This window comes from Chiloscyllium plagiosum, unplaced genomic scaffold, assembly GCF_037043375.1.
Source record: "Chiloscyllium plagiosum isolate Xiang-an unplaced genomic scaffold, Cpla_swu_hap1 HiC_scaffold_39, whole genome shotgun sequence".
NCBI classification, from domain to species: Eukaryota; Metazoa; Chordata; class Chondrichthyes; order Orectolobiformes; family Hemiscylliidae; genus Chiloscyllium; species Chiloscyllium plagiosum.
The window spans coordinates 42,311,345-42,335,193 of record NW_028270177.1 but is presented as its reverse complement, the minus strand read 5'-3'; the positions used below and the strand labels follow the sequence as shown (position 1 = coordinate 42,335,193).

Sequence of the window (23,849 nt, the reverse complement as noted above, 5' to 3'; positions counted from 1 at the left end):
CAGCTCTTCTATTCTTCCTGCCAAGGTGTATAACCTCACCTTTTTCCACATTATATTCCATCTGCCAATTTTTTTGCCCATTCACCCTCTGTGGGCTCTTTGTATCATCCTCACCATTTGCCCTGCCACTATTTTTGCATTATCTGCAAACTTGGCTATAGTACATTCACTTTCCTTATCCAAGTCATTAATAATAATTGTAAACAATTGTGGTCCCAGCACTGTTCCCCAAGCACTACTTATCGGTAGTGAAGATGTGAAAGGATCTAAAAGCAATAACTATCAGCAGGCAAATGACATTGAGAAAATTATTACAATGAAAAGCTGACTAGTCCCCATGTCCTAATGAATTTCATCCTGGTATCTTAAAAGATCGAAGATGGTGAATGCATAAATTTTAACTTTCCAAAATTCCCTAGATTCTGAATAGATGCCAGCTAATTGGAAATTAGCAAAATTCATTACATTAAAGAAAGGGAAGAGACAGAAAACAAGAAACTCCAAGCCAGTTAGCTTAACGTCTGTCAGAGGGAAAATGCTGGATTCTACATTAAGATTAGATTCCCTACAGTGTGGAAACAGGCCCTTCGGCCCAACAAGTCTACACCAACCCTCTGAAGAGTAACCCACCCAGACCCATTTCCCTCTGACTAAACACTAAACACGACGGGCAATTTAGCATGGCCGATACACCTGACCTGCACATTTTTGGACTGTGGGAAGAAACTGGAGCATCCAGAGAAAACCCATGTAGACATGGGGAGAATGTGCAAACTCCACATAGACACTTGCCCGAGGCTGGAATCGAACCTGGGACTCTGGTGCTATGAGGCAGCAGTGCTAACCACTGAGCCATTAAGTTCCTCGACCGTTCATTTGCTCCCCATTATGGTCTTCTCCAGCTGTCCAATGTCAACTCTTGCCTCCACGTAACCTTTTAGATATGTAAACAAGCTCTTTCAACCTTCTTTTATACTGTTGCATTTTTTTCTTGTTTTCTCTGGTTTTTAGATTAGAAGAAATAGCTGCCATGCATTTGCCAGGAATGAAACCCAGGCTTCCTGCGTGGCAGGGAAGAATTCTACCACTGAACCACAGATGCAACTGTAATGCAATGCAATTAAGAAGATTACAACAGGTCACTTAAAACAAACTTCATGCAATTAAGCAGAGTTAACATGATTTTGTGTAAGGGGAATCATGTTTGATAAATTAGAGTCCTTTTAGAAAGTAAACACAACAGGAATAAAGAGGCATCCATGGATATGGTGTGCATGGATTTCCAGAGAGCGCTAGATCAAAATAAGAGCTGATGCTATAGTGGGTAATATTGTGTAAGGTTTAGATTTTGTGGGCGACAGTTAAGCAAGGACAACTATGGGTAAATATCTTTAAACTAGTTTATTAAAAAATAGCAGTTCAGAAATGATGCAGCGGGTGAAAGAAACAGGACATTGGTAAGGCCTCTTCTGGAATACTGTGTCCAGTTCTGGCCACCCAGTTATAATGCTGCGGATATGGAAGGTTTGAGTTGTAAAGAAAGGTTGGATAAGCTGAGACCTTTTTCACTGGAGTGTAGGAGGTTGAGAGGTAACCTGATAGAAATTCATAAAATAATGAGGGGTAGAGAGAGGATGGGGGAATTTCAAGACTGGGGGCAGATTTTTAAGTTGAGAGGAGAAAGATTTTAAAAAGACAAGAGAGGCAATGTTTTATACTGAGGATAGTTCACATGTGGAATAAACTTCCTGAGGAAGTGATGGATGTCAGTACAATTACGTTTTATAGAATCTCTACAGTGTGGAAACAGGCCCTTTGGCCCAACAAGTGCACACTGGCCCTCCAAAGAGTAACCCACCCAAACCCATTCCCCTACCCTATTGTCCATACACTTACCCCTGACTAATGCACCTAACCTACATATCCCTGAACACTACAGGCAATTTAGCATGGCCAATTCACCTGACCTACACATCTTTGGACTGTGCGAAGAAACCGGAGTACCTGGAAGAAACCCGAGTACCTGGAAGAAACCCACGCAGACACGGGAAGAATGGGCAAACAACACAGTCACTCGAGGCTGGAAACAAACCTGGGTTTCTGACACTGTGAGGCAGCAGTGCTAACGACAGTGCCACCATGCCACCCATTTAAAAGATATTTGGATAAGTACATGAATAGGAAACGTTTGGAGGAATATGGACCAAGAACAAGTGGGTCTAGTTTAGTTTGGGATTATGTTCGGTGTTGACTGGTTGGACCTAAGAGTCTGTTTCTGTGCCATATGATTCTGTGACTCTTTGACCCTATAAGTGTAGATTAGATTAGATTCCATACAGTATGGAAACAGGCCCTTCGGCCCAAGAAGTCCACTGACCCTCTGAAAAGTAACCTCTCCAGCCCATTCCCCTACCTTATATTTACCCCTGACTAATGCACCTAACGCTATGGGCAATTCAACATGGCCAATTCACCTGACCCTGCACATCTTTGGATTGTGGGAGGAAAACTGACCATCCGGAGGAAACTCACACAGACACGGGGAGAATGTGCAAACTCCACACAGAGAGTCACCTGAGGAGGGAATCAAAACCGGGTACCTAGTGCTGTGAGGTAGCAGTGCTAACCACTGAGCCACCATGCTGCTCTTAGTGTACAACTTGTGACAGGTAAGGGTGATTCACTGTTACTGAAAACTGAATAGACGATTAGAAAAGTGTTTTGATCTCAGTAGTTGAGGAGGCAGTATCCTGCTATTTAGCTGAAGTGTTAAAGGACTTTTCCCTTCCTTCCTTCCTTCCTTTTCTGTTGGCCTTTTCCATCTGAAGAAGGTAACTGCCTGACAAGCACTGCCCCCTTCTCCCACTGATTGTCTACAAGCATTTCACAACATATTTTAATTCTAGTAAGTTGTACATTGCATCTTGGACTTTTCTAATACACTATTTAAGATGTTATGTTCGACATTTTTGGTTTACGTCATACTGGGGTCACTTCCTACTCCTTTCTAAACACTTGCATTTATAAGAAGGTATACAACACACCAAGTATCAACTTAGAAATGTCAATGTGGAAGCTAAACAAAGTGATCGACATTTCCAGGGACTATTTAGAATTATTTGAGGAGGTGATAAGCAGGTTAGGCCAAGGAAAGCAAATGGATGTTATCTACCTGAACTTCCACAATGCCTTTGATAAGGTGCCACACAGGATGCTGCTGTGTAAGATAACGCCCATGGTGTTAGAATCAAGATACGAGCATAGATAGAAGAGTGGCTGTTTGGCAGAAGGCAGAAAATGTGGATAAAAGGGTCCTTCTCGGGTTGGTAGCCAGTGAATTGCAGTGTTCCACAAGGGTCAGTGTTGGGACCACAGGTTTTCACTTTATACGTTAATGATCTGGATGAAGGAACTGAGGACATCCTGGCGAAGTTTGCAGATGATACAAAGATAGGTGAAGGAAATGGCTAGGCTGGAGAAAGTTTTATACAGGTTAGGAGAGTTGGCAAAGAAGTGGCAGATGAAATACAACGTGGGTAAGTGTAGGGTCATACTCTTTAGTTGGAAGAATAGAGGAATGGACTATATTCTAGTTGTGGAGAAAATTCAGAAATCTGAAGTGCACAGGAACTTAGGAGTCCTAGTCCAAGATTCTCTCAAGGCAAGCTTGCAGGCTGAGTCAGTAGTTAGGAAGGCAAATACAATGTTGGCATTTATTTCAAGAGGACTTGAACAGAAAAGCATGGTTGTACTTCTGAGGCTTTATTAAGCACTGGTCAGACCACATTTAGAGTATTGTGAGCAATTTGGGTCACTTTCCTCAGGAAGGATGTCCTGGCGCTGGAGTGGGTTCAGGGGAGGTTCATGAGTATAATCCCAGGAATGAAAGGCTTAACATATGAGGTATGTTTGAGGACTCTGAGACTTTACTCAATGGAGGTTAGAAGGATGAGGGGGAATCTGATTGAAACCTACAGATAATTGAATGGCCTGGACAGTGTGGACGTTGGGAAGATAGTTCCATTGGCTGGAGAGATGAGGAACCGAGGGCACAGCATTAGAGTAGAGGTGCGGTTACGTTACTAGAAATACTACTTAGGGATTGTCTCCCCTCCCATCCTCCTCCTCTAACCAGACAAAATGGTTCTGTGTGCCGATTCAGCAAGATTGTTTTCAATAGTCTCTTCGGGAATTCAGAACAGTGGGAATGGATGTTAGGGCAGTTGCACGCTCCTCCTGTAGGATGTGGGAGGTAAAGGTCACCAATAGTGTCCCCACTGACTACATTTACAGGAAGTGCACCCAACTCCAGCTCAACAGAAACCACGTTAGGGAACTGGACCTGGAGCTGGATGAACGTTGGATTGATATTAAGAAAGTGCTGGAAATTCTGGAAAGCATCAAGATAGATAAGTCCCCAGGGCCAGATCAGATACATCCAAGGTTACTACAGGAAGCAAGGAATGAGATTGCTGTGCCTCTGGTGATGATCTTTGCATCCTCACTCTTCACAGGGGTAGTACCGGATGATCAGAGGGAGGTGAATGTTGTTCCTTTTTTCAAGGAAGGGAACAGGGAAATTCCTGGGAAATACAGACACATCAGTATTATATCTGTGGTAATCAATGTACTGGAAAGGACTCTGAAATCCTATTTGGAAAAACATAGTTTTATTAAAGATAGTCAGCATGGCTTTGTGAGGGACAGGTCATGCCTCACAAGCCTTTTTGAGTTCTTTGAGAATGTAACAAAGCAAGTTGCCGAAGGACAAGCAGTGAATGTGGTGTATATAGATTTCAGTAAGATATTTGATAAGGCTCCATACGGTAGGTTCATTCAGAAAGTTAGGAGGAATGGGATACAGGGAAATTTGGCTGTCTGGATACAGAATTGGCTGGCCAAAAGAAGACAACGAGTGGTAATGGATGGGAAGTATTCTGCCTGGAGGTCGGTGATCAGTGATATCCCACAGGAATCTCTTTTGGGGCCTCTGGTCTTTGTAGTTTTATAAATGACTGGGATGAGGAAGTGGAAGGGTGAGTTAGTAAGTTTGCCGATGGCATAAACGTCAGTGGTGTTGTAGATAATGTCGAGGGCCATTGACAGGATGCAGAGCTGGGCTGAGAAGTGGCAGATGGAGTTCAATCTGGACAAATGCAAAGTGATTCATTTTGGATGATCGAATTTGAATGCAGATTACAGGGTTAAACACTGATTCCCTACAGGATGGAAACAGGCCATTTGGCCCAACAAGTCCACACTGACCCTCCGAAGAGTAACCCACCCAGAAACATTCCCCCTACCCTATGTTTACTCCTCACTAATGCACCTATTACTATGAACAATTTAGCACAGCCCATTCACCTGACCTGCACAGCTTTGGATTGTTGGAGGAAACCAGAGCACCCACGCAGACACGGGGAGAATGTGCAAACTCCAGACAGTCACCCAAGACAGGAATTGAACCCAGATCCCTGGCACTATGAGGTAGCAGTGCTAACCACTGAGCGACCGTGTCGCCTGGTGGAGGAACAATGGGATCTTGGGGTCCACGTACATAGATCCCTCGAAGTTGCTACCCAAGTTGATAGGGTTGTTAAAAAGGTGGATGGTGTTTTGGCTTTCATTAACAGGGGGATTGAGTTTAAGAGCTGTGAGGTTTTGCTGCAGCTCTATAAAATCCTGGTTAGATCATACTTGGAACTTGGGTCCAGTTCTGGTCGCCTCATTATAGGAAGGATGTAGATGCTTTAGAGTGGGTGCAGAAGAGGAAACCAGGATACTGCCTGGTTTGGAGACCTTTCTTATGAACAGAGGTTGACTGAGCTTGGGCTTTTCACACTGGAGAGAAGAAGGAAGAGAGGTGACTTGATAGAGGTGTAACAAGGTAATAAGAGGCATAGATAGAATAGATAGCCAGAGACTTTTCCCCAGGGCAGAAATGGCTGTCACGAGAGGTCATAATTTTAATTTTAAGATGTTGAATGAATATATTGGGGAGATGTTAGCGGTAGGTTCTTTATGAGGAGAGAGGTGGGTGCATGGAATGCACTGCCAGCAGTGGTAGTAGAATCAGAGACACTAAGGACATTTAAGTGACTGCTGGAGAAGCACATGGATGGCAGTAAATTGAGGGGTGTGTAGGTTAGATTGATCTTAGATTAAGATAAATGCTTGGCACAACATTGTGGGCCAAAGGGCCTGTACTGTGCTGTACTGTTCTATGTTCAATGTTTTAAAGGAAAACCCTTTAGAACAGAGATAAGGAGAAATTTCTTTAGCCAGAGAGTGGTGAATCTGTGGAGTTCATTGTCAGAAAAGGCTGTGGAGGCCAGGTCATTGAGTATACTTAGATTAGAGATAGATAGGTTCTTGATTGCCAAGGGGATCAAAGGTCACAGTGAGAAAGCAGGAAAATGGGGTTGAAAAACCTATCAGCCATGGTTGAATGGTGGAGCAGTCTCAATGGACCAAATGGCCTAATTTCTGCTCCTATGTATTACGGCCCAACTGTTTTTGCCTTTCTAGAGAGAGGGTTTTGCTGCTGCAGCAGTTACTATGCAATACTATGCAAAGTTACAACTTAATGAGAGACCTAATTTCTTACAGAGGACAGAGAATTGGTTAACAAACCGGAAGCAGAGAATTGGGTCATTATCAAGTTTGTAAGATGTAATGAATACTGTGCCAAATGGATTAGTGCCAGGGCCTCAACGTCTCACAATCAATATCAATGACTTGGATGAAAGGACTGAAATCATGGTTGCTAAATAAATAGACAGTGGTTGCAGTGTTCCATACAGTGGGATCTGGGTGTCTGGTAAATAAATCATAAAAGGTTAGTACACATGTACAGCAAGTGATTCGGAAAGCAAATAGAATGTTTTAATTTATTACAAAAGAAATAAACTGTAAAAGTCGGGAAGTTTTGCTGCAATTATTTAGAGCATTGGTGAGACCGCATCTGTGTACAGTTTTAAGCAATAACCTAATTGCATTAGAAGCAGACTCATTCCTAGGATGAGGGAGTTATGTCAAGAAAATGCTGAACTGATTGGAACTGTATCCTTAGGAGGTTAAGAGACTGAGAGATGAACTTATTGAAATAGGCAAGATCTTGAGCACACTTGATAGGGTGTATGTTCAGAGGTTGTTTCTGTGTCTGAAAGACAGTAACACTAAATGACCATGTTTTAAAATAAGAGGGCTCCTATTTAAGTAGGAGATGAATGTCATTATTCTGTTGAATTCCCTTGCCTGAAAGAATTGGGAGCTGGTTCATTGAATACTTTACGGCAGGTCTGATAGATTGTTGGCCAACCAGTGAGTTAAAGGGTACAGAAGGTAAGCAGCAAAGTGAAGTTGAGGCTACAATTAGATCATCCATGGTTTTATCAAATGGTGGAGCAGACTCAAGGGCTCAATTGGTAAGTTCCTGCCCTTAGTTTAAGTGCTGGTATGGAATCATCCACTGAGGTGGGAGGTAGCAGCAACAAGAGATCAAGTCTGTGTAAGAGAAAAGTGTGGTGCTGGAAAAGGACATCCGGTAAGGCAGCATCCAAGGAGCAGAAGAGTCAATGTTTCCAGCATAAGCTATTCATCAGTTTATACTCGAAACGTTGACCCTCGGCTTTGCTTTTCCACACTTGTTGACTCTGACCTCCAGCATCTGCAGTCCTCACATTCTCCTAAGATGGAGAAATCCTAGTAGTGGGATAAAATGGAGAAGGATGAGGGGCTGAGTGGACAGGGTGAGCATGAGTGAGGAGGCAGGGGCTTGGGAAGTGGGGCTGCCGAGTTTATCTGGTGAACAGGATTAAGAAGCGGGTTCTGGTGAGGTTTGAGGAAATTAGCTGATTACTATATGTATGGGGAAAGAATAGCTTCACTACATCTTTTGTCATTAGGAAATATTGAGAGCTTGGCTGAAATCTAACATTTTTACAAATAATTCAAAAATGAAGAATTACATATTTCTTTGATGCATTGATCAATAACGTGAAATTTAATGCTGAATGTTGCTATGCTGCTTTATTGCTGTTTTGTTATTGCTGGCATTTGAGGTCATGCTAATTTTAATGAATTTCTTTTATATTTATATTCATTCACAGGATATTGGCATTGCTGGCAAGGTGAGCTTTTGTTGCTCCTGTAGTTGCCCTTTTAGAAGGTTGAAATGGGGCCTCACTGGAAAATAGTGTGCAAGGCACTGCCATGGCCTTTGTTTCACTTCAATTGTATGTAATTCAGCAAGGTGATGTTATGCCATTAATCTGGATCAGAGACACTAACTGCATCAAATGTTGAACTACTTTGGTGAGTTGATGCACTCGTAGTGGTCCATGATCCTAACAGAAAGAAAGTAAACAAAATAGAAAATTCATATATCAATCCATTTAAGCATTAATAATTTGTCTCATTTGAAGTGGCCTGGAAATGTATTCATTTTTTGAAGATAAGTAAAAAGCACTGTGACTAATGATTCATCTTCACATTTTCAGTCCTTTTTGCCTAAAGCCACTCTCACTTCAAAATGTTGGATAATATTCCTCTTCTGTTTATGAAACACTGTTACAAATTTAGGATGATTCCAAAGTGGAGATCAGTAAATAATATCAAAGACTTAGCCAGCTCTATTATAATGATTATTGATTGCTAAATTGTATATAAAACCATCCAATAATTGTTACAGTAGCACATAGTATTACATCATGTGAGCCATTTTACATATTGTAATGTTCATTTTATTGAGGGTAAATCAGATGCAGAACAATGAGAATGTACACTCAAAACAACCATATTGTCCTTTCTCAAATGGAAAACTATCTGTAATGATAAATGCAGAGCTTTTATTCATACAATGGAGAAGGACAAGGGGCTGTTACAATATACAACATTTGCTTTCAGAACTTGAGTGTTGGGAGCACAAATCTGAAGATTCACTTAGGACACCTAGTGATGAGGCAAAATAGCACACAAGCAAAAAAAGCATCCCTCTTTTTTAAGGACTGTGACTTTTTATTTCTGAGATTTTTAAAACTGTGGACTGAAATTAGAAAAAACTATTTTGAAAGCCAAGAATTTATAATGATCATTGCATGGGTTGAAAGTATGGAATTTGATACCTTTGAACTTGGCATAGCTGTGGGTTAGCAATGCAGATGAATTGGAGCCGAGCTGTTATTAATAGTAAAGCTGATTGGTTTGTGGACGAGGGACCAGTTAACAAAGGTTCTTTCCCTGTGATTGACTCATAGAGTCATTAAGCACAGGAATAAGCCTTTCGGGCCAACTTTCCATATCGACCAGGTTTCCTATTTTGTTTTACAGGCTAAACTTGAGGACAGCCAAAATTTCCTTTGCTGTATTGCTTTCACACCCTCATCCACTTTGAGACATCAGAGATCTGGATGATACAGGGACTTAGTGATTTATATGCTGCCTCACATGCCCTCTACTAATAAAACCTAACACACACCATATGCCTTATTAACAGCCCTATCAACCTGGGTGGCAACTTTGAGGGATCTACATACATTGACACTGAGATCTCTCTGCTCATCTACACTACCAAGAATCTTACCATTCGCCCAGTACTCTGCATTCCTGTTACTCCTTCCAAAGAATCACCTCATATTTTTCTGCATTGAACTCCATTTGTCACCTTTCAGCCTAGTTCTGCAGCTTATCTATGTTCTTCTGTAACCTGCAACATCCTTCAGCACTATCCACAACTGTACCAACCTTAGTGTCATCAGCAAATTTACTAAGCCATCCTTCCATACTCTCATCCAGGTCGTTTATAAAAATAACAACAGCAGTGGCCCCAAAACAGATCCTTGTGGCACACCACTAGTAACTGAACTTCAGAATGAATATTTCCCATCAATCACCACCCTCTGTCTTCTTTCAGCTAGCCAATTTCTGATCCAAACCACTAAATCGCCCTCAATCCCATGCCTCCGTATTTTGTACAGTAGCCTACCATGGGGAACCTTATCAAATGCCTTACTGAAACCCTCATCCACCTGTTTGGTCATCTTCTCAAAAAACTCAATAAGGTTTGAGAGGCTCAACCTACCCTTCACGAAACTATGTTGACTGTCAACTTATTCCTATCAAGATATTTATAAATCCCATCTCTTATAACCTTTTCCAACACTTTGCCCAAAACCGAAGTAAGGCTCACTAGCCTATAATGACCAGGGTTGTCTCTCTTCCCCTTCTTGAACAAGGGGACAGTTGCTCTCCTCCAGTCTCCTGGCACTGTTCCTGTCGGCAATGATGACACAAAGATCAAAAGCCAAAGGCTCGGCAAGCTCCTCCCTGGCTTCCCAGAGAATCCTCAGATAAATCCCATCCAGCCCGGGGACTTAGCTATTTTCAAACTTTCCAGAATTTCTAACACCTCTTCCTTGTGAAACTCAATTCTATCTAGTCTATTAGCCTGTTTCTCAGTATTATCATCGACAACATTGTCTTCTTCCAGTGTGAATACGGATGAAAAGTATTCATTTAAGCGTTTCCCTTATCTCCTCTGACTCCATGCACAACTTCCTACCACTTGATTGGCCCTAATCTTACTCTAGTCATTCTTTTATCCCTTAGGTACCTATAGAAAGCTTGAGGTTTTCCCTGATCCTATCTGCCAACAACTTCTCATGTCCCCTCCTCGCTCATCTTAGCTCTCACTTTTCTCTGTGGAGAGAAATCAAAGCTAATGTTTTGGGTCCAGTGACCCTTCTTCAGGACTTTCTCCAGCAATATCTGTTTTTGTTTCTGATTTTCAGCACCCACAGTTGTCTTGGCTTTATCTATCTAATACACTTTAAGCTAATGATTGATAAATTCACAGCTTCTTCGTATGTCGATAGCTTTCTTGAGAGTAACATTCTCCTCCCTCAGCAGATGTGCTCACGTGGCAAGAAGTCTTTTGATTTTGAAAGTTCTATCCCTAATGAGATTATCTTTCAGTTATCTCAACTCATAGGATCCAGTTAGATGTATTGGAGTGGTCACATACTGATCAGCGGTCTCTCTGTTCCCCAAGCCCTGATATTGAACCTGTACTGTGCATAAGCAACATTAATATGAAGTTCAAATCCTTCAAAATCTCTGTCATCTTTCATTTCTACTTCCCAATGAGATCTGCAATACAGCTTGTATCATTCTTTCCTCAGCAGTAATATTAGTAATGCTACTCTTACATGTTCAGTTTTTTTTAACCTTAATTCTACAGCTATTTCACAGTCTACTGTTGAAAGTGGAAATATTCCAATTCTGTTTCATGTCTGATTTCATTTCCAGAGGAGTTGGGAATGGAAAATACACAGCTATTTTACATCATACAGTAAATCAAAGTTGCAAACAGCTGTTTACTTTTTTATTGCACTTTGCTGTTTCTTTCAGTAACTGACTATTTTAACAGCTCTAAAAATCTATAGCTGCACCAGTCTTGACACCATGGTTCAAGAGATCTGTTTAATTGCTGCCACACACTGCACACAAAGACACTTAGAGCAAATGAAAAGGTCACAGCAAGTGAATACACTAAGTACTATTACATTTCTCTACAAAATATTGAAAAATGAAATGATTTCAAACTTCTGGAAACCAAAAAACTTACAACCACATCATCTGTTTCCAAACGATTTGGCTAACAGATAAATATTAGCCAGCATTCTGGCGAGAACCCTCTAGTTTTTCCTTCAAATTGTGCCTTGGGATTTTTTACATTCACCTGAGAAAGCAACAGAAGCTTCATTTACGGTCTTATCCAAAATGTAGCAGCTCTGACTGCGTAACATCCACTCAATACTGCACTTCACTATTATCTTCAATATTTAAAGACTTTGTGTTGAATTTGATCCCACAGCCTTCTAACCCAGAGGTAAAATCCCCACCAGCTGAGCCATAGCCATTACATAGAGGTTTCAGCAGCAGAAAGACCAAGGCAGGAGCAGAATGGATGGGTGTTGCAGAGATGAAGGTGGTTGATTTTGGATTTGGACAGGATTTGTGTCTGGAAGCTTATCGCATCTGAAACTAAGGCTGTGAATCTTCGGACTCAGCTTCTGATAGATGTTAGAAGGAGGGATGATAAAGGAGACTAGAGAATGCGGTTGGCGAGAGGGATCAATGACAATGGGGCCATGGATTCCGTGTTTAACAGAAAGGAATTTTGGCTCATCAAGGACTGAATGTCAGCACGAGCAGTCTGAGACTTCAGCAAAGTACAGCACTCAGGGAGTGGGAGTGATGTTGAGTTGGGTGTTGTTTGAAATACAAATCTGCAACATTAGCCTTTGTTTCTTCGTGGCATTAACTCAATATGAGAGCTACTTCATGGAGCTCAACTGCAGTTTGTAAACAGTTTGTAGTTTGACACATGTGCAAAAGAAAAGTACCAGTAAAAATGTTAAAAATCACACAACACCAGTTTATAGTCCAACAGGTTTAATTGGAAGCACACTAGCTTTCGGAGCGACGCTCCTTCATCAGGTGATTGTGGAGGGCTCGATCATAACACAGAATTTAAGTGACATGGGTGGAGGAAGAAATGACTGCAGACTCCAAGAATAGGTCAGTGAATATACACATGAGCTACTGAAGCCTTCATAGTGCTAAATACCCAAGCATTCGAATTACCAATGCCAGTGATACAGGAATACCTAAATACAATGATAGTCCAGTGCATGGAAATGTCTCTGCACAAAGTAAAGAGACATCTTCAAGAGTGATTTACCTTTTCTGCCCAGTCTGAAACACCATCAGATTGACCTCCAATCAATCACTACAGAGATGTCCAGTTAGCCATTCAGCCTATCAGGAGCCTTGACATTGAAATCCCAAGCTCCCAGTAGCTGCCGGTCAGTCAGAGCCAGGCAGCCAGGTAGGGGTTGGAGGTCACTGTTGTGCAGTCATGAAGCTGCTGGAGGTCACACTGGGTGGAGGATGGAGATTGGGGAAGAGACATTTTCACAGGCAAAGTCAGAGGTGTGATTTTCATTGGCCACTATACTGCCCCACTCCCAATTGCCCTCAGAATGGCTTAAGTTCTTCCACCAATGTGACCATTCCACTATTGACAGTGGGAAGGCCAATAATCAGCCTGGTGTGTATTGAACCCCTTAGATGGACATTTATTGATCTCTTATGGGTCTTAAATGGTGAATTGTCAGCAAAGACCAACCACATGGATGTTCATTCCCAGATACTTAATTGCTGAATGTGGAGGAGCCAGTGTTCGACTGGGGTGGACAATGTTAAAAATCACACAAGATCAGGTTATAGTCCAACAGGTTTCTTTGGCAGCACTAGCTTTCGGAGTGATACTCCTTCACCTTTGGCTCTGCAGAGGCTGATAGCCAAGTTCAGTACTCATGGGGATGGCCTCAACCTGGACCTTGGGTTCATGTCACACTACAGGTGACCCCAATACTGTGAACACTCACTCACTCACACACACACACACACCACATGGAATGTCTAGAGAGTTAATTTGTATCTATTTTAATGCAAAGAGCTTGACACACCCACCCATCCACCGACACACACCCATCCACCCACAAGCTTATACTCCATCACACTGACACACACACTTTACCAAGCATGCACAAAAAGGTGCACAACCTGCAGGCAGTCATTGCAAACTTTCAATCCATGTAATGTTTTGTAAATTCCACTTTGAAAATAGAACCAGTCTGACTCAAAATTGGGATACAGACAGACTCTAACCTTTAATGCATTGTCTGAGCTGAGATTTCACCCTTTTTTTAACAAAACCTTAAGTTATCTTGAGAATGTAACTGAAAAGAAGTTCCGGGATTTACATATTAATGAACCAAAACCTGCGACCCATTCTAAAAGATGAAAGACTTAACAGCAATCTAGGTTTATTTGATATATCATTTCAGTTGCATGACACCGTAATGATTTGCTATAGATTCTGTGTCTTATGATCCTGCTCCACAGCTACCTGATGAAGGAGCAGTGCTCTGAAAGCTCGTGCTTCCAAATAAACCTGTTGGACTATAACCTGGTATTGAGTGATTTTGAACTTAATTGCTAAAGAGGTAGGAAAGAACAGGTATCTTCCAGTGTCAACTGATTATCTGCTCTTTCCGTCACTTTCCCTGCCACTCATGCTCACAAAATAATGAGGGGCTTGGAAGAGTGGTCAGGGAAAATCTACTTCTCCTCGCAGAGAGGTTAATTACCAGGGGACACAGAATTAAGTTTATTGGTAGAAGGATTTGAGGTGACATGAGGAAAAATGTTTTCACCCAGAGAGCTGTAGTGTCTGGAATTCACTACCCGGTTTGTTATTCGAGGCCAGATATTCTCAAACTCACTTAAAGGTAACCAGCACCTTTACATAGAACATAGAACATAGAAAAATACAGCGCAGTACAGGCCCTTTGGCCCTCGATGTTGCGCCGATCCAAGCCCACCTAACCTACACTAGCCCACTATCCTCCATATGCCTATCGAATGCCCGTTTGAATGCCCATAAAGAGGAGAGTCCACCACTGCTACTGGCAGGGCATTCCATGAACTCACGACTCGCTGAGTAAAGAATCTACCCCTAACATCTGTCCTATACCTACCACCCCTTAATTTAAAGCTATGCCCCCTTGTAATAGCTGACTCCATACGTGGAAAAAGGTTCTCATGGTCAACCCTATCTAAACCCCTAATCATCTTGTACACCTCTATCAAGTCACCCCTAAACCTTCTTTTCTCCAATGAAAACAGCCCCAAGTGCCTCAGCCTTTCCTCATACGATCTTCCTACCATACCAGGCAACATCCTGGTAAACATCCTCTGTACCCGTTCCAGTGCCTCCACATCCTTCCTATAGTATGGCGACCAAAACTGCACACAATACTCCAGATGCGGCCACACCAGAGTCTTATACAACTGCAACATGACCTCAGGGCTCCGGAACTCAATTCCTCTACCAATAAAAGCCAGTACGCCATATGCCTTCATTACCGCACTATTTACCTGGTTGGCAACTTTCAGAGATCTGTGTACATGGACACCAAGGTCCCTCTGCTCATCCACACTACCAAGTATCTGACCATTAGCCCAGTACCCCATCATTTTGTTACTCTTACCAAAGTGAATCACCTCCCACTTAGCTACATTGAACTCCATTTGCCACCTTTCTGCCCAGCTCTGCAGCTTATCTATATCCCGCTGTAACCTGACACATCCTTCCTCACTGTCAACAACTCCACCGACTTTCGTATCATCCGCAAACGTGCTCACCCAACCTTCTAGCCCCTCCTCCAGGTCATTTATAAAAATGACAAACAGCAATGGTCCCAAAACAGATCCTTGCGGAACACCGCTAGTAACTGCACTCCAAGATGAACCTTTACCATCAACTACTACCCTCTGTCTTCTTCCAGCCAGCCAATTCCTAATCCAAACCTCCAACTCACCCTCAATACCATACCTCCGTATTTTTCGCAGTAGCCTACCATGGGGAACCTTATCAAACGCCTTACTAAAATCCATATACACCACATCTACCGCTTTACCCTCATCTACCTCCTTAGTCACCTTCTCAAAGAATTCAATAAGGTTTGTGAGGCACGACCTGCCCTTCACAAAACCATGCTGACTATCCTTGATCACATTATTCCTATCCAGATGTTCATAAATCCTATCCCTTACAATTCTCTCTAAGACTTTGCCCACAACAGAAGTGAGACTCATCGGCCTATAGTTACTAGGGTTATCCCTACTCCCCTTCTTGAACAAGGGAACCACATTTGCTATCCTCCAGTCTTCTGGCACTATTCCTGTAGACGAGGACATAAAAATCAAGGCCAATGGCTCTGAAATCTCATCCCTTGCTTCCCAGAGAATCCTAGGATAAATGCTATCAGGCCCAGGGGACTTATCTATTTTCACCCTTTCCAGCATTTCCAACACCTCTTCCCTACATACCTCAAAGCCGTCCATTCTAATTAATTGTGACTCAATATTCACATCGGCAACAATGTCCTGTTCCTGAGTGAATAGTGACAAAAAGTATTCATTCAGTGTCTCCCCAATCTCTTCAGCCTCCACACGCAACTTCCCACTACTATCCTTGACTGGACCTATTCCTACCCTAGTCATTCTTTTATTCCTGACATACCTATAGAAAGCCTTAGGGTTTTCCTTAATCCTACCAACTAAGGACATTTCATGTCCCCTCCTTGCTGCTTTTAGTTCTCTCTTCAGATCCTTCCTGGCTACCTTATAACTCTCAAATGCTTACCTTAAATGTTGTAAGCTGCAAGGCTACAGATCAGGGGCTGGAAAATGGTGTTAGAATGGGTGGCTAATTTATTCAGCCAACCTAGACATGATGGCTGAATGGTATCTTTCTGTAAGGTTCCTAATATTTCTATGATGCTATAGAATATCACAGAGCCTCAACCTCTAACTAAATAATTAGATAGTGAGACTTATTTGACTCATTAGCCTAGAAATTAAAAATTCTGGAAATGTGGAAGGGTGAAGGTGAGAGACGGTAACAGATAAAGGGGAGCTATAAAGTGCAGGTGACAAGGATGGATCTGCCATTCAATACGATCATGCCTAATCATCTAACTCAGTATCCTGTTCCTACTTTCTCTCTCAATCATTTGATTCTTTTGAACTATATCTAACTCCAGTCCAATAGACAGAGAAGACATGGGCAGCATAGGGCACATGGAAGGTCTAGAAAGCTAAACTGTATCTATTTTAATGCAAAGAGCTTGGCTGGCAAGGCAGATGAACTTACAGCATCGATCAGCACATGGAAATATGATATTGTTGCAATCACTGTGCCATAGTTAAAGGAAGGATGGAACTGGCAGCTGAACATTCCAGGGTATAGAAGTTCCAGGCATGATGGAAGGGGTGGAATGTAAGAGAGGTGGGTTCATTGGATTATGGATAAAGAGAACCATGATCGCAGCAATGAGGGAGGATGTCCTAGATGGGTCACCAAATTAAGCCATCTGGGAAGGGTTTAGGAAAAAAAAATGAGGTATTTGCTGGGATTATACTACAGGCCTCCCAACAGTCAGAGCAAGATAAAGAAACAGATATGACAGCAAATTGCAGAGAGGTATGAAAGAAACAGGATTATAGTTGTAACAGTATCAATTTTGCTCACATTAATTGGGAAAAGCTTAGTCTGAAAGGATAAGATGGGATGGAATTTTTAAAGTGCACCCAGGAGACCTTTTTGAACCAGTATTAGATACAGTCCCACAGGAGATGGGACAGTGATAGACCCATTCCCTGGGAATGAAGCTAGTCAAGTGATCCAAGTTTCAAAAGGTGAGAATTTTGAGGAAAGTAACCATATCTGTAAGTTTCAAAGTCAGTATGGAAAGGGAAAAGGATAGTGCCGAAGGCAAGTGTCTAAATTGGGAGAAGGTGAATTTCTATGTAGAGGCAATAGGGTAGTGGTGATGGGAGATTCTAATTTTCCCAACATTGACTGGATACACTTAGCGTCAGAGGTCTGGATGAGGTAAAATTTGTAAGAAGCGTCCAGGAGAGTTTTCTAGAGCAGTATGTCAATAGTCCAACGAGGGATGGACTATTGGACCTGGTACTGGGGAACAAGCCAGGACAGGTGGTAGAAGTTGCGGTGGGGGATTCTTTGGGAACAGGGACCACAATTCTGTAAGTTTTAGAATACTCATAGATAAAGATGAGAGTGATCCTAAGGGAAGAGTACTAAACTGGGCCATGGTAAATTATATCAAAATTAGGCAGGAGCTCGGAAATGTGGATTGGACACAGATATTTGAAGGGAAGTCCACATTTGAGATGTGGGAGGCTTTCAAAGATAGGTTAACGGTAGTGCAGGATAGACATGTCCCGCTGAAGGCAAAGGATAGGAAGGGCAAGATTCATGAATCGTGAATGACAGGAGAAATTGTACGACTAGCCAAGAGGAAAAGGGAAGCGTTTATAAGGTCTAGGCAGCTAAGAACGGAACAGGCCCTGGAAGAATATCAGAAGAGTAGGAGAAGTCTTAAAGAGGAATCAAGCGGGCTAAAAAGGGTCAAGAAATAGCTTTAGCAAGCAGAATTAAGGAGAATCCCAAAGCATTTTATTCTTATATGAGAAGCAAGCGGGTAACAAGAGAAAGGATTGGTTGACTAAAGGATATTGAAGGAAGGCTATGTGTCAAACCTGAGAGAATAAGTGAGATTCTGAATGATTACTTTGCATCAGTGTTCATTGAGTGAAGGAACATGATGAATCTTTAGATTAAAGATAGAAGTTTGAGTAGTCTGGATCACGTTGTCATAAGGAGGGAAGATGTGTTGGGTAGGCTAGAGGTTATTAAAGTGGACAAATCCCCAGGACCGGATGGGTTCTATCCCAGGTTGCTGAGGGAGGCGAGAGAGAAAATAGCTGGGGCCCTGACAGAAATCTTTGTGGCATCCTTAAATACAGGTGAGATGCCAGAAGACTGGAAGGTTGCTCATGTTGATCCCTGTACAAGAAGGGTAGTAGGAATATTCCAGGTAACTACACACAGTGAGCCTGATGTTGGTGGCAGGAAAGTTGCTGGAGAGGGTACTGAGGGATAAAATCTATTTATATTTAGAAAAGAATGAGCTTATCAGTGATAGGCAACATGGTTTTGTGCAGGGGAGATCGTGCGTTACCAACTTAATAGAGTTCTTCGAGGAAGTGACCAAGTTGATAGATGAAGGAAGGGCTGTTGATGTCATATACATGGACTTTAGTAAGGCATTTGATAAGGTTCCCCATGGTAGACTAATGGAGAAAGTGAAGTCACATGGTATGCAGGGTGTTCTAGCTGGGTGGATGAAGAACTGGTTGAGCAACAGGAGACAGTAGTAGTTGAAGGGAGTTTCTCGAAATGGAGAAAGGTGACCAGTGGTGTTCCACAGGAGTCAGTGTTGGGGCCATTGTCGTTTGTGATATACATAAAGGGTGGCACGGTGGCTTAGTGGTTAGCACTGTTGCCTCACAGCACCAGGGTACCAGGTTCGATTCCAGCCTCGGGCAATTGTCTGTGTAGAGTTTGCACACTCTCCGTGTCTGCGTGTCCCACAGTCCAAAGATGTGCAAGTCAGGTGAATTGGTCTTGCTAAATTGCCCATAGTGTTAGGTGCATTAGTCAGAGGGTAAATGGGTCTGGGTGGGTTACTCTTCGGAGGGTCAGTTTGGACTGGTTGGGCCGAAGGGCCTGTTTCCACACTGTAGGGAATCTAATCTATTCTAATCTAAATGATCTGGAAAAGGGCACTGTTGGTCTGATCAGCAAGTTTGCAGATGACACAAAGATTGGTGGAGTAGCAGAAAGCATAAGGGGCTGTCAAAGAATACAGAAGGATATAGATAGACTGGAGAGTTGGGCGGAAAAGTGGCAGATGGATTTCAATCCAGACAAATGTGAGGTGATGCATTTAGGCAAGACTAATTCTAGAGCGAATTATATAATGAACGTAAGAGCCTTGGGAAAAGTTAATGGGCAGAGAGATCTGGGAGTGTAGGTCCATTGTACCCTGAAGGTTGCGGCACAGGTGGATAGAGTGGTCAAGAAGGTTTATAGTATGCTTGCCTTCATTCAGTATAAGAGCCGGCAAGTCATGTTAAAATTGTATAAGACATTGGTTCGGCCGCATTTAGAATACTGTGTACAGTTCTGGTCGCCACATAACCAAAAGGATGTGGACGCTTTGGAGAGGGTGCAGAGAAGGTTTACGAGGATGTTGCCTGGTATGGAAGGTGCTAGCTATGAAGAAAGGTTGAGTAGGTTAGGTTTATTTTTATTAGAAAAAAGGAGATGGAGGGGGAACCTGATTGAGGTTTACAAAATCATGAAGGGTATAGACAGGGTGGATAGAGACAAGCTTTTTCCCAAGGTGAAGGATTCAATAACGAGAGGTCATGCTTTCAAGGTGAGAGGTGGAAAGTTTAAGGGGGAAACATGCGGCAAGTACTTCTCACAGAGGGTGGTGGGCATCTGGAACGTGTTGCCAGCAGAGGTGGTAGAGGCAGACACGGTAGATTCATTTAAGATGCGTCCAGACAGATGTATGAGTAGGTGGGGAGCAGAGGGATACAGATGCTTAGGAATTGAACGACAGCTTTAGACAGTAGATTTGGATCAGCTCAAGCTTGGAGGGCCAAAGGGCCTGTTCCTGGGCTGTAAGTTTTCTTTGTTCTTTGTTCAAAATTATTAGACAAGAGCTGGCAAACAGAGACTGGGAGCAACTACATGCAGTAAGACTACATTTGGAAAGTGGTAGTCGTTTAACAGTAGCATAGTGAGAGTTCAGGGCCAGTGTGTTCCTCTGAAAGTGAAGAAAAGGACAGCAAGTCCACAGAAATCTGGATGTCAAAGGATATTTAGAGTTTCATGAAGAAAAAGAAGGAAATTAATGTCAAGTACAGTGCATAAATCTCAGAGGAGGTACTTCAGAAGTATAGATAATGTAGAAGATTGCTTAAAAAAGAAATTAGGCGGGCAAGGAGGGGCCACAAAACATCTTTGATAGAAAAGATTAAAGAAAACCTGAAGACATTTTATAAGTATATTAAGAGCAAGAGGACCAGGAAAAGAATGAGATTTATTAGAGACCAAAGAGAAAACTGTGCTTGGAACCAATGGACAAAGGTGATGTTTTAGATGAATATTTTTCATCTGTATTTACCGAGGAGAAAGACATTTAGCTAGAGATTTCAGTTGGAAAGGTAATGTTCTAGAACATGTTAAGATTAATAAGGAGGCATTTGATGTTTTAGTAGGCATAAATTTGCATAACTCCCCAAAGCCTGATGAGATGTTTCCCAGGCTGCTGTGGGAGGCAAGGGAGGAGATTGCTGGAGCCCTGGCAGAGATATTTAATACTTCCTTGGTCACAGGTGAACTGTCAGATGACTGAAAGATGGCTAATGTGGTTCCTTTGTTCAAGAAGGGCTCCAGGAATAGGCCAGGTAATTACAGACTGGTTAGTCAGGAAATTATTGGAAACATTTCTGAAGAGAAAATGAGGACTACAGATGCTCAAGAGTCTTGAGTCGAAAAGTATGGCACTGGAAAAAGCACAGGTCAGACAGCATTCAAAGAGCAGGAGAAATAAATAGGGAGGTGGGAATGGTGCTGGGAGGAAGATAGGTGGGATGGCAATGGGTCGATTCAATTGGAAGGTGATTGTGATAGGAGCAGATAGGTGGGAAGGAAGATGGACAGGTAGGACAGGTCAAGAGGGAGGTGCCCAATTGGGGGGTTGGATCTGGCATGAGTTGGGGAGTGAGGAGATTTGGAAAGTGGTGAAGTCAATGTTGATGCCTGTGGTTGCAGGGTCTCGAGGTGGAAGATGAAGTGTTCTTCTTCCATTCAGCGGGTGGCTTTGACTTGGCTGTGTAGGAGGCCTAGGGTTGCATGTCCTTGGGAGAGTGGGAGGGGAGTTGAAGTGGTTGGCCACAGGTCAACCGGGTGCTCCGGTTTCCTCCCAAAGTCCAAAAGATGTGCAGGTCAGGTGAATTGGCCATGCTAAATTGCCCGCAGTGTTAGGTAAGGGGTAAATGTAGGGGTATGGGTGGGTTGCACTTCGGCGGGTCGGTGTAGACTTGTTGGGCCGAAGGGGCTGTTTCCACACTGTAATGTAATCTGTAATCAATGCGGTTGTTTGGTGCATGCAGACCAGAGATGTTCCCTGAACCTCTCCGCGAGTTGGCCCTCGGTCTCCCTGATGTAAAGGAGACCACGTCAAGAGCAATGGATGCAGTAAATGGCCACAATGCACATCTTAGATCACAATGCAGCTTACAATGTATTAAGGAATAGGTTTGCTGAGAAGAGAAATGTACTGCATTGGAATATGCTAACTTGATAAAAGCCAAGACTGGTTTGAGTTCCAATATCTGAGAACTTGCATCCTAACACATAGCTCAGAATTCTACAATGTTCTCTGATAAATGTCGCAAAAACTCAAGACAGAGGCTTGCTGTCATCTCTGTTCCTGGAACCCTCCTCTCTCAGTTACTTCTGAACCAAATACAATGATGTCTTTTACCCCCAGATGCCGTGTCATGCTGATATTTACCCCTGAACCCTATGCAGTGCTGCCCCATAACCATATACAGATCTGAGAGTTACACCTGAAACCCATTCAGTGCTGCCAATTACTCTATAAATCATATTGTGTTGTCAGTTACCCCTAGTAGCAATATAGAATTCTGAGATATGTGCACATGTCCTGGGATCTATACAAGCACAAAATCTGAGGTGGTTGTGTGGTCTGGTAAAGCAACGGTTGTTTCTCAGCTTCAGGAATACAGGCTAGTTTACCAGTTTTGTGTATATGCAAGTTCTCAGACGCTGGAACTCAAACCAGTCTTGGCTCCTTTCAAGTAATCACATTCCAATCCATTATGTACATTCTCTAAGGATGTACTGCTGCCAGTTACCATCCCCCAATCCCACCCCCTCCCCACCCCCTCTAAATCCAATACATTGCTGTCACTTAACCTGGACCTCATACAGCCTATTCATTACCCCAGCCTGCATATGGCGCTGCCAGTTACCAGATCCCATACAGGGCTGTCAATTATCTCTGAATACTGTATGATGTTGTCATAAGAAATAAAAACTAGACTCAGTGGGGAGGGGGGGGGGGGGGTTCAAGATGGCAGCGATCTAGGAGAATCGTGTTTTCTGGGCTCCACGCCATAACTTTAGCAGGACAGAGCTAGAACCCATCCCATCCATGTTACTGTGAGTAAATGAACAAAAAATAAAGCAACAGACCTTAAAATTTTCCTTACCTTCATTTTTGCTGCAGGAGAATGCTGAAAAAAGGACATTCGCCTGGAGCTGGGGCCACGGCTCAATCCACTGAGGTGGCAGGCTTGCTTACTCACCAGGTGTTGGTTGAGGAGCTTGCCAAATCTTGCGAGGTCCAAAAGCTGGTCCTGGTCTCTGCTATGCTGCAAAACTTGGGGAAAAGGACTGATGAGCTTGAGCGCTGGGCCACAAGGGTGGAGGCAGAGGCTGACACATCCAAGAGTCGGATTGATGCCCTGGAAACATAGGTCCGTGGTTTGCTGGATCTGGTAGATGACCTTGAGAACAGGGGCAGAAGAAAGAATCTTCGTGTTATTGGCATGCTAGAGGGGACAGAAGGTGAGCAGCCAGTGGAATTCTTTAAGAAGTGGTTCCCAGAATTCCATTGTTTGGAGGCTGTAAGGGAAGGATAAAGATTTAGAGAGCCCACAGGATCACAGCACAAAGGCCAGGAATGTACCAGCGCCCTTGCCCTCTCCTGACATGGTTCCATTATTAGAAAGACAAGCTGAGTGTCATGGAAGCTTCAAGAGCCCAAGGGAAGGATCAGAGGGTGTTGGTGTACGAAGGCTCCAGAGTCGTGTTTTTCCAAGACATTTCAGCGGCAGTGATTTGGAAAGGGAAGTCCTACGATGGCATCAAGAAGAGACTGAGAGAGCTTGGGATCCAGTAGTCTCTAAGATATCTAGTGGTGCTTTGGATTAATTATATGGATCGGTACATTTATTTGATTCACTTTGTGGAACTATGTGGACAAACTGACTTAACCTGGACGATTGAAAAGATTAGATTAGATTACATTACAGTGTGGAAACAGGCCCTTCAGCCCAACAAGTCCACACTGACCCGCCGAAGCGTAACCCACCCATAGCCCTACATTTACCCCTTACCTAACACTACGGGCAATTTAGCATGGCCAATGACCACCTGACCTGCACATCTTTGGACTGTGGGAGGAAACCGGAGCACCCGGAGGAAACCCACGCAGACACGGGGAGAAAGTGCAAACTCC

The 23,849-nt window shown here is 42.9% G+C and overlaps 1 protein-coding gene across 1 annotated transcript in view; it reads right to left on the bottom strand.

Annotated features, from left to right (window-relative positions):
- LOC122541109 (mitochondrial adenyl nucleotide antiporter SLC25A23-like) overlaps nt 1-23,312 on the bottom strand; it is a 116,606-nt gene extending 93,294 nt beyond the window's left edge. The window contains exon 1 of the mRNA XM_043677674.2: nt 22,915-23,312. The gene's annotated coding sequence lies outside the window, so the exon portion shown is untranslated. The remainder of the gene's footprint in view (nt 1-22,914) is intronic.
- Nucleotides 23,313-23,849: the final 537 nt, after the last annotated feature.